Below are 22,180 nucleotides of genomic sequence, written 5' to 3'. Positions count from 1 at the left end.
TTGTAAAAGTCTCTTTATGTCCAATGGAACTTAGTGATACCCAGTTAAGTCGTGTACTCTCCCAGTATGGGGATATTCAGAATATTGCTGATGAACAGTACTCTACTGATCATATTTATCTCACCCGCACGGGTCGCAAACTCGTCAAAATGACTGTTAAACGTAACATTCCATCCTTTGTTACTGTTTGTGGTTTACGTCTTTTTGTCAGTTACGCCGGTCAAATCCAGACCTGCGCGGTCTGTAACTCTCAGGATCATTTTGTACAGGATTGTCCTAAGAAGAGAACTCCACCTTTACCCAGGTCTACTTCTGTGTCTCCAGGTGTCCGCATGCCGTGCAACCTTCCAGTGGAAACATCAGCTCCCGATACCGGTTGTTACAGTGCATTTCCTGTTCTACAGAAGGATACCCACATACCCGCGTCGTCCCCGATTTTGCCACTTGCAAGTGCTGCATCTAGTGTTCCCGACATTCATCCCGTCCACCCTTCCATTGCTGACAGATCACCTAGTATGGAAGTGACACCTACTCCCGATGCTGACGAGACAGGTGTTCCATCTCCAGTTCCTGTGACTGACCAGCCACTTCTACTAAACTCTGAGGTAGGTGATAGAAATACAATAGAGGGGCACAGTGATACCCCTTCAAGCGTTCCTCTCGCAGTTGGTTCCATTGACACCACTGGTTTTGAAGATGCTACTAGTGATACCATAAGTGATTCCGATCTGAGTGTAGCATCCTGCGAAAAGCGCAAGTTAACTCAACTTCAGTTTAACAGTAGTGCAGTGTCTAAAAATTCTAAAGGTAACCGCAGTGATGAAACAACAAGTGGTCACAATGTTAGGAAAACACGAGCTTCGACCAAAAAGTTGAAATCTGTTGTTCAATCAGACGGCGAATAGTGCATTGCCCATCTTTGGTATCAATAATTTATATTGTTTATATATTTCCTCCTTGTTTCTACTTTACACATGTTCTTGTTCCTGCATTGCTTTACTTTCATGTATTTACTTTGTATATTTTTTGTAATGTTTAGTTTTCGTTTTGCCACAGTCAATTTAAATCGTCTTACTTCTCCGGTCAAATTACACGCACTACGAGATTTTATATATCAGGAAGAAGTTGATATTCTGTTTGCTCAAGAGGTGGCAGTACCCGATTTTCCAGACATCCCTAATTATTCATGTGTTTCACGCTTCACTGAAAATGGTTTAGGAACTGCTATTCTATACCGCAGTGATATTGACTTTCAAGCGCTTCTCCAAATGCCTACTGAACGTATCACCTTAGGAACACTAGAAAATATACGCCTGTGTACAGCATATGCTCCAAGCGGTTCGAATCATGCACGAGAGCGCAATAGTTTCTTTAATACTGAGCTTGCTCAAGCGTTACATAATGGTTCTTCTCCTTGTATATTAGCCGGGGATTTTAATGCTGTTTTGGCACCAATAGATATGACCCCAAATTATACCTTCTCAGCCAGTCTGTCCAATTTAATTGACACCTATGATCTAGTCGATGTGTGGCGACACTTATTTCCAACCACGCCTGGCCATACTTTCTTTACAGGGACGAGTTCCTCAAGATTGGATAAATTCTATATCAGTCGCACTCTTATACATCAGGTTCAACACATGGCTGTGGTCCCAGTCTGTTTTAGTGATCATCATGCTGTACTCATGACCATCAAACTACCAGCCCAAAAATTTCTCAAACGTAGCCCATTGTGGTACTTTAATACGTCAATTTTACGTGAGCCCGATTATGAAGCTCTGATACATGCTGAATGGAAAGGCCTCCTTCATGTGAAACAACGCTACAAAGGTTCTCTCATGCAATTTTGGGAAAACCGTGTTAAACGAACTTTTTGCTCTGTGACCAAACAATATTGTCGAACTAGAAACGCCGATCATTATCAGCAATATCACTACTATACTGGTCTATTGCGAGATTACATGATAGAACAACAACGCGGGGGTCAAGTCCGACTTCAAATTCAGCAGATCAAAGCTCATTTATTAACGCTGCATAAACGACGTATGCAAGGTTTTATGATTCGTAGCAAAACACGTCAATATGATGACACTGAACAGGCAAGTATCCACCAAATACGCAAGGAGCGCACAAGGGGCAGACAAAAATTGATTTCTAAAATTAAGGGTGAAGATGGCCGTGTGTATGAGGGCGTAAACGTCATGACTTGTTTTCTTGATTATTATAAACAATTATATGCTCAACCTCCTACTAGTTGTACTGATTCTTCTATACTAGAGTATATTCCCTCTGTTTTAACGGATGATGATCGAGAGTGTCTATCGGGTCCGTTCACAATAGACGAGGTCAAACAGTCCATCAGATTAGGCAAACTAGGAAAGTCCACAGGTATTGATTCTCTACCACTAGAATTCTATGTTACATTTATAGATATTTTAGCTCCTTTTCTCACCGACCTTTTTAATGAATACCGCACACATTTTGTTTTAGGCCAGTCTCTCAGAACGGGCATTACTGTTTTGGTCCCCAAACATTCATCAGCATCTAGTGTTACAAATTTCAGGCCACTAAGTCTCTTGTGCACGGACCTAAAACTATTAACTCGTTGTCTGACGATCAGAATGAAAACATACCTTGAAAAGCTGTTAAGTCCTTGCCAATACGGTCTTGGCCACAATAATCCTATTTATAAGGCCTTAACCAATCTCAGAGATTTTATTTCCTTTCATGAGTCCGCCGATCCTTCTTCGGTAGCTATTTTATCCACCGATTACTCCAAGGCCTTTGACAGAATTAATCAAAATTATCTCTTCCAAGTTTTAGCTAAATATGGATTTGGTGACCTTTTCATTTCTCTTATCAACGGAATATATACGAAACGAATTACTAGGTTAAAGCTAAATGGAGGTTTAAGTGCTCCCATCTCTGTTTGTAATGGTATTCTACAAGGGGACACAATGTCTAGTATTTTATTTAGTTTATCTTTAGCGCCTCTTGTATATGCGGCACACCGCCTACTCCCTGGTGTTCCTGTGTATAACAACAGTCTAGCAGTGCAATCATACATTGATGACACATACTATATATTACGCAATGACGCAGATCTGGAATGTATACAGAAGTTACTAAACCTTTATCAACACGCCTCAGGCGCGCAACTTAATAAAGCAAAAACAAAAATATTGTGTTTACATGAACAATATCAGTCTCTGTATAGTAGAACGTTTGACACTGTTACATCAATCAAAATACTTGGTATTGTATGGTATCCTACTTTACAACAGACTATCACGAAAACATATGAAGTCATAGCCTCTAAGATCCGAAGTCTTTTAATAACGCATAAATCACGTAATCTTAGTCTTTTCAGTAGAAATTTGTTTCTTAAAACTACTGTGTTTAGCTTACTATGGCATTCTGCACAGATTTTCCCGTTACCAAAGCCTATCTATAAGTCTTTAAACAGTCAGGCGTTGTTTTTTCTCTGGCATAATAAAACTTTAAGAGTAGGTCAACAACAACTACTTTTGCCTGCAGCAAAAGGAGGAATAGAGTTCATGGATATTGGAATTCAGTCACGTGCTCTGCTTGTGCATAGAAGTTGTCGTATGGTTTGTTCCCACCCCGATTCGATTACTGCTACGGTTTTCAATGTCTGTTTTCAGTGTATTGACCTTGTGCTTCCGATTCCTATCTTTCCTTGGGCGAATAAAATTCCCTCACCTTCGCGATGTAGTACTTGATATGCTGTATGCAATAGTCGCACGACAGCAGATCGAAATTAAGTCAGTCAAAGAAATATACTGGCACTATCAGAGCACGTGGGTATCTGTTACGCCACACGTCATGCTTCACGTGCCATGCAAAAACTGGAGTAACATCTGGAAAAACATAACTGCCAAGTTTTTAACTCACAAACAGAAAGAAATGTGGTATTTTATTGTTAATAATGTATATGAAACGTCTGCTAGGCTCTTTAATCTAGGAATCACCTCTACAAATGTATGCTATTATTGTAATCAGATAGACACTCTTGAACATCGATTCCATAACTGTTTTGACATACCACCCATTTGGCAGGCTTTTAGCACTATACTTAGTAGAATATGTCGTACCTCACAAACTGTTTTTAGCGTACATAATGTAATATTATTTCCAGATTTTCATTACTTTCCTAGCTATAAACATAATGCTGTGATCTGGTTTACTGTACAAACTATCATGTTTATTCTTGTAACAGCACGACCATTGTGTCTTGAAATGTATGAGATGTATTTAACATACCAGGCTATGAAGCTCTCTCCTGTATGTAAAAGAAAGTATTTTGCCAACTACTTATCTGCAATAGCTCCCACACTTTTTTATGATGTAACCCACAAACAAAAATGAACTGAACCGGTAAGTTTTTTTTTTCTTGAATAATGTTTTTATCTTGAATAATATTTTACACTTTCAGTGAGGCTGTGAATAGTAAATATCCTTGTATATTTCTCTGTATTTTGCTGGAAATAAAGTTATTTAAAAAAAAAAAAAGGTGGTGTAGTGGTAGAGTACAAGACTTCCACGCAGAGAAACTGGGTTCGATTCCCCACCAGGTAATATACCTTTTTCGCATAAAATAATGGCTGCAAACAGAGATTTATCTTCTCTTGGAGAACTTACAAAGCATCACTGGTGAGAATTCGAATAAACAGTGTGTGCGTTCTTTATCATACTCTATAATGATAAGTATGTTTCATATTTATATTCGTCTCTCTCTCTTTCTGTTTCCCTGTCCTATCGTTATATCTTTCACTTCTCCCCTCTCTCTCACGTACATGAAGTGCGTGTGCGTGTTCCAAAGTTAAAATTGAGCAAGAGAACGATACACGTGGTCTGGAGAATGTAATTAACTGGCAACTTCAGCGTCGAGTTTTTTGTGCTCTGGACATAACATCTCCAGTCCTGATCATCTCTGAAAAAAATACTGTTTAAACGCAAGGGAATAAGCAAAAAAATATTTTTTATCATCTGGGTTACCGAGTCTCAGTCGAATTGCCGGTTCACTATGGGTTTGAATCCTCGATCCAGTGGTGGTCCATAAGCTAACCAACATCATCCGACTGATACTATGATCCGTTTTAGCTCTAAGCGTGTTCATTCTCTCTGTACAACGTTATATTCGCAAGAGATGAAAATGATGCTGGATGTTCGGTACAGATAAATCTTCGGAAAAGACTAGAAAATGGTAACCTCTTTGGTTATTTGAAAACAAAATTTTATTTATACTAGTTCGACACAAATTTGTTTCCATCTTGTAATTCAATGTGATTTTTCACGTTGAAATTTGAACATGCAAGGTCTGCTACATCTATAAGGAACATCCAATTCTCCATTTGAACATTTGTAACTTTGCATTATAATACGGTTTGGACTGTTAATATAGGATATTTCTGACAAACTTTTACCAGTAAAATAGCACTCATTCAATTTTATTTTTTTTTCTTCCTTTTTCTTTTCTTTTTTGTTCACTGCATTAATAGTCTGAAATGAAAGATATGACTTACGCTACCTACTGGGCTTATTAGAAAGTAGTTTGCATCAGTACGTCCAATGGACAGTACCAAATTTACAACCGAACCACGCAGAAACAAAGCATGTGTGTTGAACTGTTGACATTATCTTAGATGTGTCCCGTGAGATCTACAGTACTACTGGAAATTGAGTATGCTATCCTTTTTGAAAGTGACTTAATGAATGAACTATATATTCGAACAGTCCTGAAAACAAAAGCAAACGTTATTTCTATGTAACTGTTGGATTTCTGGTAACGGAACTTTATAATGTTAGGTTCTTTTCTTCCTAAGTTTAAAATTCCACATTTTTATCTGTTCCCCCTTTCACTTTTCTTCTTCTCTCTCTCTGGCTCGTTTCTGAACCTCTGTGAAATAGACATTTATTGGTTTCAATTTTTCATTATGTGTGTTTCTGTTGCTCACTAAATTAACTTATGAATCTTGTTTCGCCTCGGTTTTGTTATTTCATTTTATTGATACTAATACATGTGTAGTTTAAAATTAGAATTGCGTTCATGTTGTTAGCTAATTTTAGTAATGGAGAAAAGAAAGGAGGAAAGGGAGCGGATCTCTCTACCAGACATGATTATGGGATAATAAGGTGTATATTGGGTGGCCTAGCTGCACGGCGTTAGATGTCGCAATTTTTTTGATGCGGAGTGCACATCATTGGATGAGGCCATGTTGGTCTCTTCGCGATTCTCTGCAATGAATAAAAGGATCGCAGACCAAACTGAAGTCCTCGCTCCTACTCGGTGGTAACTGCAACATGCGAATCTAGATATCTCTTTCGACTCGGCGAAACTTTGCCGCAATTGTCACAGTAGCGGGAATTCTTCGACATGTCGCTATACCGACGATCGATATTTACCGGGAAGTGGGCCACTGGATGATGGCGAATTTTACGACAGGAGGTTGGCTGCTAAATATGTTTGAATTTATAATAATTATATATATATATATATATATATATATATATATATATATAGAGAGAGAGAGAGAGAGAGAGAAAGCAACCCCTTCAATCCTTCACCTTTGGGACATGGGGTATGGTCGGAACAAAAAATTTCGGATTATTAGACAAAATTATATCACTTCGTCATTAACAAATCATATAGAATAACTTTCCTTAAGTAATAAGTAAAAGTTGTTCTGATTCTTATTAAAAAGTCAGGATTACGAGTGGGGCAAGCAAGAAAATTTTCAACAAATTTATATCTTTGCAAACCCCCAGCAGTATTGATTTAATAGGTCGCCAAAACTTTTTCTGGGTGCCCATCGTTATTCATTTCCAATACATTTTCTTTCTTATTGCTTGTCAGAGGTCCTCTCCTTACCAGTGACCGAGGCGATTTACCCGCTCGCCTTCCCAGGCTACCGCTTTGCTATCACTCGCTACATTTGCACCTGTCTATTGCAATAGGTATGAGGCATAGGAATATTTTCATTTCGGACAATCGTTTAAGGTTGTTATTCAAATCACAAATCTGTTCTTATTATAACGAATGTAGTATTAACCTTAATGAGGATTGTTAACGTTCTTCCTTTTAGCGTCTTCGTGTATAGCCTTCTAAATGATGGACAGGGTGAATAAATGTGACTGAACTTGGAAATGTGAAAGTTCATCTGATTTTGTTTTTTACTACAAGCACTTCAAAATAGAATTTTATATTTTAGAAAAGGTCTGCCTATATTGAAGCAAAAAAAAAAACTTGCTGCAGGTAGTCTCAATCTTGTCTTGATAGTCTCGAAATAAATTATGCGAAATTATTCCACACAAAATTTGACAGTAGTTTAATAAAATATGCCTTTCATAGTTATCCCTAATACTTCAGAATATATATCGTGGATGCGCCATTTTCTACTAGATAAAGCATGCATTAACAATTTATATACAATATATATATATATATATATATATATATATATATATATATATATATATATATATATATACTCATTGCTTCTAGAATTATTTATTTACTAGTTGAAATACCCGGCGTTGAACGGGAAGAATAGGTTATATTTCAGATATATTTGAGATTAGTTTTTCGTATTATAATTCGTATTTGAATCGAAATGAAATAGTACGAATTCATTTTCACCAGGAACAAAAGTAATAAATTTGCAACTAACGAATAATAAAGCCTGTGGATTTTAATGATATCAGGAGTAGAGATGCAAGGGCTTGAAAAAAAAACGGCTTTTTTGGAAAAAAAAATCGGTTTTTTCTGCTTCACTTTTTTGCTTGTTAAATTTTGGGCTTTTTTGGAAAATTCTGCTTTAAATTGATAAACCAGATTTTGTTTCGCTTCTCTACAACACAAAAAGTCATTTAATTAGTGGTTGATGCCGATAATATAAAACCTCGAAAATAAACCATGAATTTCGAAAAGATATTTCAAACAGTTTTACTTCTCAACATATTTACATTATGAATTCCATGGATTAACCGATGTATATAATAAGATTTTTTTAACCTCCTACATACAAAAGTAAGCAGGGTTGGCAAGAGCCATGGTTGTTTTTGAAAATGTCAAAAACCCGTTTTTGGGGGGGAGTTTAAACTAGGCTTTTTTGGTTTAAACCAGGTTTTTTTGGGTTTAGATATTTTGTTTTATGTATTTATATTACATATTGACAGAAATAAGTTTGTTTCGCCTTGGTGTTATTATGCAACAACGGGGTTATGCTGGAGAGGCCACATAAGCTTAAAGAAGTCCGGTCAGTAAATTTCTTAAATTGAGAAACTCCCGCCCTAGCCATCGGGAAAATCCCGTCATTACTCTAAATGTAAAACAATAAAGGAAAAAATCCTGTTATTGCTAGCATGTAAAATTTAAAGGTCAACGTATCATAGTCAGTACGCTAAAACTGAGGTATTAAATTACAAATTTAGTGCGTACATATCATTGAAAGTACAATCCAAGCTAATGTTGGAAGCTACGTAGGCAATCGATAAATTTTGTCAATTTATATCAGTATATTTAAGCAACCTTGGCTTCTTTATAAAACAACAGGCATTCAGGCATGCAGAAATATACAATTTAGTTTCGTTTCGTATGTTCAGGCTTAACATCCTTACGTAATACCGAGGTTATCAAGGAGAAGACTTTCGCTTAAAGTGACATCAGAACCGCTACTTTGTTTACGCATGAAAGAAGGGTTGTGGTTCGACCTAGAATTGAACATGGGACACCTTGATTAAAAGGTGAAAAGGAAATAAAACTAATGCAGATGGTTTGATGTATGGAAACGTCACCATGAAGTTCACACGATTCGCAATTTTCGTACCTTTTATTTTTTTCGGTTTAAATTAGTTGTGTATTTAAAAGCAGAAGAAAAAACAGCTGGTGTAAACCAGCCAACCCTAAAAGTAAATACTTCTTTTTAAAAAAATACTCAAATAAGTAGCAAAATTCTATGTAGTATTTTTACTTCAAAATATTCCATACCCTCTTTTTGGAACAAAATAAAATTAAAATAAAACATAAGAAAAATACTTAGATTTATATGATACACTTAAAGACTGCACACCTATAGATTTTGGTTGTGTATATTCTTGAAATTCTACAGTTTTACATAAGCACCATCACGGTTTATTCAGTCCGCAAGTTTTCTGTATTTTTAACAAGAGGGATTGAACATGAAGGGTGTGAGATAAGAACATGGTAATCCATAATTTTACTATTTTAAGAAATTAGAAATTTTCTGCTGCACAATCCATTTTGAAAGTCGGAAAGCTGATTTTTCACATAAGTCTATACATGAGGGATTAAACGAAGCGGTATGCGTTGCTGCCTATCTGACGCTACGTAACTCAGCAATTGAAAATTTGTTAGTTACCAAGTTCTTGGCTCACATCCTTCATATCATTATGGAACTCTCCCCACCCCACCAACACACACAAAAAAGGACTACGGAATATATTTAAGTTAAGATAAATACAACTGCACAACAAACATGACTGAGTGATTAGCTTTTGCGCTTCTATCGAGAAGTCCGGAATTCAACCCAGCATTCGACCATTCTCACAAAGTATTTTTTCATTCCATCTGTGAAGTAGAAATAGTGCGTGTACTGTGAGTTGGCTGACTTCATTTCCTATTGTTTTTAAATCGTTATTATTACTAATTACCAGCAGTGACGGTTTTGTTAGGATTAGGGGGGGCGGTCTTTCGGACTGAAGCCTGTTCCCCAAAATTACGGAATGTCTAAAACAAACGAAATATCTATTAGTTATGCCTTTACTCATAACCTTTAAGCTGCCGTCAAATAAAAATTACGAATGTTTAGAAAAACTAAACATTATAACTCGACAAGTTTCAAACCAAGATGCGCAGATCGCTGAGGAGCACTTCGTATTCCACCACCCTCCCCACTACTCTTCCATCCACTGATCTGGCCTTGAAAGTACCAGTGATACTAACTCAGCAAACTTATGCTACAACAAATATCATCTGCTAAAATAAATGAGAAATATTACCGTGTAGCGTTATACCTACAGTATCGACTCGTAATTCTCATATCAGTGGTCCATTTCATTTAATCCCGCTTTTGAAAATGCGTTGCGGTGGTAGCTCTTCGTATTCTATGGTAGTATATTCTGCGTATATTCGTTATTAAGCTTTATAACGAAGAGAAACCAAAAGGCAAATGGCTTAATTTTCTGGATTCCACATTAAAGATTGAACTGACAGCCGAGCCTACTAGAACATTACGATACTGAACCAGGGGCGAATACAGAACGGGGGGCGCATCTTTCTGAAAGGGAAATATTTCGGTCTTACTTCAATGAGACGAGTTGACAAAAGTATTTTTGTCAATATAAGACAACAAATAAGCTGCTTTCAGTCTATTGTTAGTACAAACTATGTCTCAAGTGTTATAATGTTTAACATTTTGCGCCCCCCATCCTTCTGAGTAAGAATGAATAATTATTCAACTTCCAAGGCCGAAGATACAACTTGTGTTAAAAAAAACTATAACAACTGATAACTAGTATAAAAAACTTTGTTCAACGATTTATTTTATTTCAGCTAGTTCCTCTTCCAGAAGTGCGGATCAAAATATTTGGCATAGTTGCAATTAAAATATTTGATTTAATATCACCCTAGTTATACGTTCGAGGTCCCAAAGGTCATGTGGGCCCCCTATTGTATTTATGAATATGCATTATTTGGCATAATTTGAATGCAATTTGTCTTAAAATCCTCATGTATATACCTTCTGCATCTGAATGCCCCCCCAACTTTAGAGAGAAATCGGCGCCCTTGGGTCGGGCCTAAATGCTAACTCGAGTCGGGCCTCGCATTATTAATTCACGGGCCCAGCCTGAGATGAAACCTACATTCACGCATCACATTCAGTACCGGCGTGTTGGTAAAGTAAGAGTGAAATAGGTGCAACAGAAACTGTTGGAAAAGGGCCACGTCTTATTATTGTCCATGCAGGAGGGGAATTTGGGTTTGTTAATAATGCTCTATTATTGTTCAAATCTAAGCAAAAAAGTGGAGATTATTATGATGACATGAACAGTAGAAATTTTTCAAAATGGATCGATGAAAAACTACTTATTAATCTTCCCGAAAACAGCGTTGTTGTCGTTGATAATGCCAGTTATCACAATGTTTAAATCAATAAAAGACTATCTGTCTTCACTTAAAAGCGACATGATACAGTGGCTATCAGCGACAGACAAACCTATAAACGAAACCGAAATTGAAGCGGAGAATAGAGTAAATACATTGTGGAGAATGAACAGAAGACAATTTTTCTTAAGAATTCAAAATGTACCTTATGTGAAACAATACGCGATTGACAAGAAATTTATAAACGCGAGGCACACTATAATAAGACTTCCACCTTACGACGCAGACTTAAATCCTGTTGAACTTGTGTGTGGGGGGGGGAATCAAGAGCAAAGCAAGGCAATGCATTTCTGATTCACTGGATGGAAAGAAAGAATTACTGGGAAAGTTATTTAATGAATATTCACCACAGAAATGAGTAAAATGTTGTGGACACGTGAAAAAAATTGAAGATTCTTACTTTGAAAGAGACGGACTTATGAATGAGTGTTTAGATGAACTGATAATTAGATGTGGCGAAACCGATTCAGACTCAGATTCATCGGCCGATACAGACTCAGGTGAGTGGGAGAGTGAAACTGAAGGAGAAATGGAAAACATTTAGAAGGTGATTTCTGTTATCATTTATTTATTTATTTTTCATTAAGATTCATTGAGAAGTTTTCCACCTTTTAATTCATATATTACTTTGGTAAGGAATACCCCTAATCATGCTTAATTCATTTAATATTCAAAGAGAAATATTAAAATGCATTAAAAATTTAGTGCAGTCAATATACAGCATTTACACTCAAATGTCGTAGAAAATCATCAGACCATTCCGCTCCCTCCAGATTGCAACACTGGAAAACATCATCGTCGCTGAGAAGGGAGTGGGGAAATGTAGGATTAGGTGCGCAACAACTAGGCTGCAGCGTTCTGTTTACAAACTTTTTCACTTATAGTAAGAAAAAACCCTCCCAAAATACTTTTCTAAATCCGCCACTGATTCTCAGTATAAAATGATCTTCAAGGTTGTATCCGGAAGATTATCGCTAAATATATAAACGAAACGAAATACAGTATTAGTTATGCCTGTACTCATAAACTTCAAGCTCCTCCCAAATAAAATTAGGAGATTTTAGAAAATGAAACAATCAGAGAAACCCGTCCCAAAGTACGTTTCTAAATCCGCTACTGATTATTTGTATAAATTAGTATTCAAGGTTGTATCCGGAAAATTATTGCTAAATCGTTGCACAGCTACAGCATAACAGAAATGTGGAAGTACGGTTAGACGGATATATTGAAAAACGTACGCTTTGACGGATATATAGGAAAACGTAAGTTTAGCTTCTGCGTTAGAAGCTAGAGTACTAAGCTCTTAGGAATGAAAAAGGCGACAAACTGAAATGATATCGAGAAGAAAAAATATCGATAACTCAAAAGTTAAAATAAAGTTAAATAGCCTCTAAAATTGCCCTCAAATACTACATTCTTCATGTTAGCTTTAATTCGTAAAACATGTGCTCCATCCATCTTGATGGTGAATTTTACAGCGAAATATGGCATTTAGGTCATGGAATTCTTATCTAAGTATAGAATATACTATAAGAAAGCTATTTAGATAGAAAAATCATGAAAGTGAAAAAAGACAAAATTTCCAAAATTCTCGTTTTTTTTTTTTCAATTCTCGTTATGTGAAAAAAACCATCGATTCAAAAAAGCCGGCTTTTTTGCATCTCTAATCAGGAGTGTTGTTCGTTTCAGCAACCCCGAAAACTACTGAATAAACACTCAAATTTTTCAAACAGGAATTTTTAATTTTCAGCCATCCCTTTAAACTTCCATGCCAACACAGCTACACTTTGATGTGAACGATATCAGGTATATCAGAATTCATGTCTGCGACCTCAAGAACTATGCATTTGACATTAATCGTTCATTTTCAATTATTTTTACATATTCCTGTGTTCCCAGTGATACAGCTAGAGGTTACACAGGTTTCCGTTTCCGGCGCTGGGTCGTTTGGTTCGGGTTCCACGTTAAGTTCTAGATCCTTATCTTATATAGAATCTCAGATGAAACGGACTGAACTCTATATCTCCTCATCTCGTTAGATATTCTACTTTTGCATATTTTCTAAATTACTTTTCTCTCTTTGAACCCCTACTCGCCCTTAGGACAAACACAGGTCCAAACCGAATAATTTTCTTGGTTTCAGGATGAAAAGCTACTGTAGCATACAACACCTATGGGACTACGGTGGAGAGTTGCGAAGTTTGAGCAGCACGCACGGATAACATTTATTATATATATACAACGCTTACATTTACCATATATATTTATTAAAATCTCATATTAGGACTTACTCCACACGACAAACCTTTAACGTATGTGAATTTTCAAATTCTCTTATGATTATTAGTAGTAGCAATAGTAGTGTTATTATTATTAGTAGTAGTAGTATTAGTCTTATTATTATTATTGTTATTATTATTATTATTATTATTATTAGTAGTAGTAGTAGTAGTAGTAGTAGTAGTAGTAGTAGCTGTATTGCAATAGCTTAATGAAGCAATTATCTCGGGCAACTTCGTTAATTCACACCATTCATCAACTTGAGGAATTTAGTCCATTGCAAAACAGTTTAGCTCACTCGCTAGAGCCAGACATGAATTTAAAGGTCGCGAGTTAGACTCTAGGGCAAGAAAAAATATTTTTCTTATTTAATTCTTGAAATGTTTCTCTCTTCTCTTTATCTTGTAATTCTAAAAAGAGATGTTTGAATATCAAAAAAGTATACTACAATATGAGAAAAATAAATTACGTGAAACTTTTGGCAATTTTTTACTATATTTTCACCTACCTAGTACGTTTCTGAAAGTTAAGACTATTAGATCTCCTCTTCGCTCTCTTACGTGTCTTTTAACTAACCGACAGTTACTTAGTGAGTCACATATATATTACAGATGTCGCATCCTCTTTCTCTTCTCTCTACATCATGTCTGGAGATGAACGTTTTGACAATAGGTTCCAGAGACAATTTTAAATTATAAGACTATCTACGCTACCACTGATACATGTTGTGGTATTTAACTTAGCATATGAACCAATAAATCGAAAAAATGAAAATACGAATCTTTCAGAGATGATAGTGCACTGATGCTTCAAATCTGTGCCTTTAGTATCTATAATTAAATTAATTCCCTAGTCAAAATAAATAGTCTTTAAAATTAATCACAAGCACTTAAGCAACCTTTCCTTCCTCGGAGTAATTCGCGGTCACATACCTGTCACCACGAGACAAAGGCACTTTTGGCGATGAGGATGCCGTCTGAATCATATGATGCATGATTCAAAATAATAAGTCCAAGGTCATATTTTGCACTATTTCATTTTTCAATACTGTTCAAATAAAGAAATCTGTTTGTACTCGATAATGATCGCCACTTAATGATCTCCTCGATAGTGTGTAAATCAATTTTGTTTTGTAGTGAGATGTGCGTTAAGTCAAATAAAATGTTTATGCTCTTCTGAAATGTTTTACAATAACTTTAGCCAATTATCTTTTGTAGTTATCTACGGATGACAGAGTTAACATGTATAAATTATTACAATCATATAAATTACTTTTATGAATTACGATCTTTGTTGAAATACTTAGAATAAAAATACATTACTGTTTAATGAAATGAAATCTTTAAGTTTTACGTCCCACGGTTATATCGGTTAGGCTAAAGGAGACGGTGATGATGAGTAATGAATGAAATGGTGGAATGAAGAAAGTGGCAGGAAACGGGAGAACCCCGAGAAAACCCACGCACACGGTGTTTGTCCACCACAAAGTTCACTTGGCGGGGGCTGGGATCGAACCCGGGACCCCAAACAACAGAGGTGAACGCTCTACCACTGAGCCAGCGTGGCCCCCTCATTATTGTTTAAGACAAAACTCAAATATGAACATTATAGTTTACTTTTTAAATAATTTTACATATATTAAAGTTTATACAACATTGATATATAATTAAGTATATACCTGTAATCAAGACTTTCTTCCATCAGAATATAGATGTTCTCATTACAGTTGGATGGACAATAACAGTCATTATTGTACTTCATGCGGTGCCAACTAAACGAATCTGTAATAAATTTGTACTTTTTTACACAATTATTTACGAAGTAAATATGTTTTTAATTGTCTATTGTGTATCAACGATTCCATTGTTATAAAAATGTTAAGACGATGTTAATTTGGTTTCAATTTCAAGCTAGATATTAAAAGACTTTTCCCAGTTGTACTATTAACGCATTTTGTTGTTGTTTCCTAGTAATTTTATTAAAACAATAAGTTGGAAAAATGAATATAAGATATAGAAAATTGAATGTGCAGCTCATGTGAATTTGAGTAATAAATAGTGCTAGATCATGTCAGTAAAAAATAACGGATAACAAGAGAGTTGCCACTAATGCAAAACGCTAAAGTTCACACATTAGCTTTTCCTTTTGCACTACATCTGCAGGATTGAATTGTACGACTATTTAGATTTAGTTCACCAGCAAATACTACTCATGATTTCGATTCATTCCCTCATGTATCATAGTACGTTAACAAGAATAATTTATTGTAGTAGCACCGAAAGATATTCCACATATACATGTTCATCATTTAGACCACATAAATGAGGGTTGGAATATATTCTTTCTCAATACAAAAGATATATATATATATATATATATATATATATATATATATATATATATATATATATATATATATATATATATATATATATATATATATATATATATAAACAAAAAATCTATGTTCTAACTTTTCATACATTCTAAACTTCCACACCGTAAAGCAAGTGGTTGGAAAGCTATAAGTATTAGATTAATGTTGTAAACAAGTCAAAAATTTACAGCATAAATTATTATAGAGGGCTATGAATTTATGAAGTTCGATAATCAAAATGCAAGAAATCATTCGATTCTAATGAAACTTTTCCTTATGTATAAGAGGAAAGCCAGAAGAGAAGAGAAAGTACCAATAAACGTCTTAAAATGGCACATTTCTTTCCAAAGCCATCCTTTATATACCGTTACCCCAAAAATTGATAATCCGATTGAAGAATATGCGAAAATGAACCAATCCATTGATGATGTGTGAAGTCGGAATGAATGGTGCCTTCCTGATCCTGTTTCACTAAAGTCCAATTGTTCCTCCCATTCCGGATGTTGTGTCAGGAAATCTAGGTATTTAGCAGTAGATAATAAATAAGAGAGATAATTTTAGTCCAGAAAAAAGTCACATTTACCATGCGTGTCAGTACAGTTCTCTTTAATGAGGTGTATCTACACCAGATCAACTTCGTTCTCAGATAATTGAGATGACAATAGAATCACTATCTACATAAATAGGAATATTATTTGCCATAAAGATATCTCAGGTATAGCCTTCTGAAGGCAGTTATTTCGAATATTAAAAGAAGCGTTCAGTGTAGTGCCCTTCTTGCATTGAACGCAGTTTGTTACATGTACTGCTATTGGAGGAAATTCTTATATTGAACGCGATGTATTTAGTCATTTGCTACACTTTTCCCGCTAAAATGCCTCTTTGTGATTAGATACCTAGTACGGCACAGTACTTCGTAATATAGTCATTCGGGGGAATATGCACTCAAGCTTTTTGGTCATGTATTACCAAGAGTAAACGGTTCTTCAGCGTGAACACTTCAGACAATATAAAGTAAACTTTCCTTTATGGTTGTATACAGGGAACATAGTAATAACGTTTCAAGTGACAATGCTAGTGCAGCTTAAAATGAAGCCTACGAGTTGTGCATTTTCCCCCAATTTTGGGTAATACCTGCATATATGTGTGATATGCACATATATAGCAAATTATACGATGAACAGTGATATCTATATATAGTATTTGGTAGAAGTAACTATAAGGTAAGTGGAAGGGTTAGAAACTGTAACATTTCGAACTATAACGTGCTGAAAGTACATGAAATGTTTGTAAAGACTAAATGCATGGAATAGACATCTACACCACAGAAATATTAAATTACAAAAAGTAAAAGAAAAGCCACTCATAAATCTCCTATCTCAGTTTCAATATAAAATACATTTGGTAGTACTGCGTCTGGATACACAGGGTAAATGCCACAAGCTAGAAAGCTATTTGCTTCTGATCCAACTGTCGATGTTTTTCCCGTGCAGCAGAAAAAAGTCGTCCTAAAACAAATATTGTAAGCATTATTCTCATGTTCACTTGTAAAATAACATCATCTTTACAAATGATTCTATATTTAGTCACTCCCCTGTCCCATGCCCAGTTTACAAAAAAAATTCGAACATATTATTCAACGTCAATTACATAATTCCCGACCAGGAAAAGAATAACCGCGTGCTTGCATTACGTACTTTGAAAAACATTTCACATCTCAAATGATAGCAGGTATATTTATCGTTTATATAGAAAATGCATTCACTATACCGAACTATTTCGAGAGAAATGTAACGTTCCGAATAATATAATATAACTTTACAAATCAACATCAGCGACATATGATACGATAATATACGCTATTGGAAGAAATTTTGTGGGCCTACAATTGAAAAAAAAATCACCTCTGAGTTAGGTAATCAAAATTTAAAGTTATGAACAAAACTATCAGAGAGACCTGAAATTTTTAAACCTGAAATCTTAATACAACCAACTCGGAGACAAATCGGGGTTGACCAACATTACTAGTTCAAAGGAATAGCGAGGCACGGATGCTATTGGTTAGGCTACATGATCACGACCACTATCCATCAAGAGATAGGAAAAGCATTAACTATGAAAATAAACGTCTCCTTGGCATATTAAGAGGGTGTTTAACACACAGAATATCACTCTCAGTATTCAATACGAAGAAAAAATATTTTTAAATGTAATTATTTAAATCAACATTGCAATGAGTTTAATTTAATCGTTTAAAATTTCAAAAGGAGAAGGGGAAGGGGATAACCAAAAAAATCTAAACAGCTAAGATTGAAGGAAAAGGTGAAAGAAGTAGAACAGAGGTATATAAAGAGAAGATAAACAAGCGAAAGGTGCTACTAAAGATGGTATTTGGACCTTACAAAAATTTACGACAAGTGTCGATTTTAAAGCCAAACATTATATCTATTGGTCGAAATATTTGGACCATAAATTCGGTCTCCGGGGTACTTTGATGTACAGGAGCAAATCTTTGCCTCGATAAGAACCGCAGAAAGTATAAGATCTTTATGAAATCCTTACCACTTGCTGTGCTTGGCCTAGTCTATCAAGGTTTCGCCAGCCTCTGCTTGGTGAGATTGCCGGTGCCTAAATTTAGAACTTTCTATAGCAACAATAATTGTGCGACGCCACAAAGCAACGAAGGAGAAAAGTTCAGGTTAAAATGTAGAGAAAATAATTTAAAGGGATAAAATAATAAATATATCTAAAGGGGTAGCCAAAAAAATAAAATCTACATACACATTTTGTACTAGCAAGTTGATATAGGCCAAAACTTTGCTAGAGCTCCCAACAGCAGAGGTGCGACTGCCTGGACGCCAAGTTCTAGATAGTTCTACTACTAGAAACAGAAATAGTAACACGAACGATGGGGGAACGGCGTCTTGTACGGAATAGAGGCGTAAATGAACGAAATTATATGCTTACTATCCCTGTCCTACACCAATTCCTAAATGTAAACTCTAATCACATACGATTAAGAAACTAGTTTACTGAGGAGGAAATCAAAATCTCGGAAGAGAGGAACGACCGAAATTCCACTGTCGCAAGTCACTCGTTTTTCATACATAACTATTCGAGCTATTCAACGAGTTCTTTGTTCATATGTAATATAGTATTCCGAATTTACTTCAGGGTGGTCAAAGGAAGGATTTGTAATTATTATATTATGTGCGTTGTAAAATCTGAAGAAATGCCTTTACATGTCCACATGCACTTTCCTAACTTGTCTAATCTACAGGTACATATAGGCTCAGAGTGGAAAACTCTTAAGTTATACGTCACATCATCACTTTATTTATAACTAATCACAATACCTCCATTTGCAAAACTTAACTTTTACGAAGTTTATTGACAAATCGCGATTCGATCTATAAACGCAACCTACTATAAAAACATACAATCAAACCGAATTCCAGTTTCGGGAGCCAATCCTTAACTAATCATTACCATGCACACTTAAATATTTATGTTCTTAACCAAATGGCAAATCGATCACACTAAATTACTTAATGGTGTCTATGTTATGACACAAAAAATATAACACACACACACACACACATCTATCTATAAAGGAAAAGTAATGTCTATTGACTAATTAATATATAACCTTTTATTTACCAAAGATGTACATCCCTAGACGGTTACCAACTTGAGACGCCCACGAGTGCTTAGCGCGTAAATTGTCTTCATATCTACATGTACCACTATATTCGAGTACCGAGACTCGGGACTATGATTCTTTGAGTTTCTAATCTTCGGTTTTTTACACGACAACCAAAAAAAACTGAACTTCAAATGAAATTTTCTTTTACTAACGAAACGAAAGATTTGAAACTTCTAGAATGTTACCGAATAAATACTATCATTCCTCTACGTTTAAATTCCGAATCTGAGATATAATATAGTCATAACTAACTAACTGTATGGCCTATGGAATCTCTAGGTTTAATGCCGCGTTCACTGACTTCTATTTTTTGCCATCTGGATCCAGTTTCTACTTTGTATTCCTATTTCTGCGAGACCCATCTTAATATTGTCCTCCCAACTGCACCTAGGTCTTCCTTATGGTCGTTTTCCGATTGATCTTCCAGTCAAGACTTTAAAAGCGTTTCTACTTTTTTTAATCCTAGCTACATAACCTGCCCACCGAAGCCTCCTAGACTTGATGACCCTAACAATATTTGGTAAACCATATAAATTATGTAATTTATCGTTATGAAGTTTCCGTTATTCTGCATTCCCCTTTCTCTTGGGTACGAATATTTGTCTCAGGATCTTGTTCTCAAACACTTTAAGTCTATGTTCTTCCCTCATAATAAGCGACGACCTTTCACAACCATACAGAACTACAGATGTGATTATCGTTTTATATATTTTAAACTCCAAATTCCTCGACAGCATTCGCAACGACAAGAGATTTTGAACCGAATAATAACACGAATTCCCTGCTTTTAGTTGACATTTAATTTATTCGTGAATATATCTGTTAATATTGATCCTAGATAAACAAATGTATCCACCTTATCAAAAGAATTATTTAATATTTTAACGCATCCATAATTTGCCATATTACGATCACGACATACTTCCTTATATTTAGTTTTCTGTAAATTTTCTTCTAAAACCATGTCCCAGAAAGCGTTTAATAAGAAATCTGTATGCTTTATTGTTCTCCTATCATGCTCTATTAAATTAACATCATCAGCATATGCCATAACCTGGTGAATACCGTTCAACTCTAGGCCCTGGTTGCTATCTTTGATTTTCCTCATACTGTATTCCAGGACAAAGTGAATGATAATGGCGACAACGCATCACCTTGTTTCAGGCCATAGAATATGTTATTCAGTGCTTAGCTGCTTCCGTTTAAAAACATGTTACCAAAACGCAAAACTTGGAACGTGAGTCACGAATTATAATTTACTGTACTTGAGAAATTTCAACAACATTGGTGGTTCATCAGTACAATTACTACTTATTCAGAAACGTACTATTAATGATAATTTACTAATTACGTAACTATACTGAAAGATTAATATATAATCACGGCGAACATACTGTATTGTACTCTCATAGGTGCAAATTAATTACCAACATACACACTCATACAATTTCTGGGCTGACGGCACGGTTCAAACAATCACTAAAATTTTACCATTTTAAGCTACGTAAGATCAGCTGGTCGTTTCTAAGCAAAAAAGTAAAGTTGATTTTAGCTTATTTCTTGGCTATTAATGCTCGGATCAGTAAGAAATTTTCGACATATCTAATTTATACATTCTATTTTCTTATTTTACACATACCTTAACCAAAATACAAAATGGTGTCGTAAACTTGGTACGGATATATATAAAGTATGCCTGCACTCGTACCTTCAGTATTAGCAGTTAAAATGATATTCGGTACACGGAAGTTTGACATAGCCTGGCTCCGGGTCGATAAAGAAAAAAATAATCTCGCATTTAGATGTACTATACGAGAGTAGCATTTTAAAATTTATTTCACGAAGTACAACATATTTATACCTAAATAGAAATTTTTACACGCGTATAATAAAAGAGGTATCATACAAATTCACACGGTGTTATCTCCTCTATAAAGAGATGAAACATTGTAGCACTTAAATAAATTGTTATCACATTGTCAGTAAATACATGTTCACTCACTCTACGCTATCGTTAAACTAAGTACTTAATTATGCATCTAACTACACATAAATACACTATACACATATAAATAAACATGAAGCTAATTAGGAACCTACGCATCCTAAACTGAAGTAACTATTGCACTTTAAGTTACCGCATTATTTATATTGGCTCTTGTAGGGAAAGGATGGTATACTAAACGATCAAAATTTCATACTTGAGGCTTTTTTTTTTTTAGAATCGCATTATGACCAAATTTGTTTGGCTCCTTTTCTGAGGAAAAGGGCCCTCAGGAATAATGTACCTACCTCATCACTATTTAGGAAGCAAGCAACAAGTGAAGATGAGCTCCTTGATGGAATCTAAATATGCATGATGAGAATCATGTTAACAAGAACAAAGTATACTGCCATTACCTGACTATCGTTTCACATGAAGTACTAAACTATCCTACTGGACAGGTTACCGAGGTTTAAGTTTACCTTCAAAACGGAGGAAATATATCATTGGTTAATAATGTTCAAAAAAAATTGATCTCACTTAACACTAACATAGAACTGAATTCACTGGAAGACGAGACCTTTAATTTTTTCATCACCTCTCCTTATCATGGCGACTCCTATCCGA

This window comes from Thermobia domestica, chromosome 1 (assembly GCF_964235325.1).
Source record: "Thermobia domestica chromosome 1, izTheDome1.hap1.1, whole genome shotgun sequence".
NCBI lineage: Eukaryota > Metazoa > Arthropoda > Insecta > Zygentoma > Lepismatidae > Thermobia > Thermobia domestica.
The sequence above is the reverse complement of the archived record's forward strand: the minus strand, read 5'-3'. Positions refer to the sequence as shown.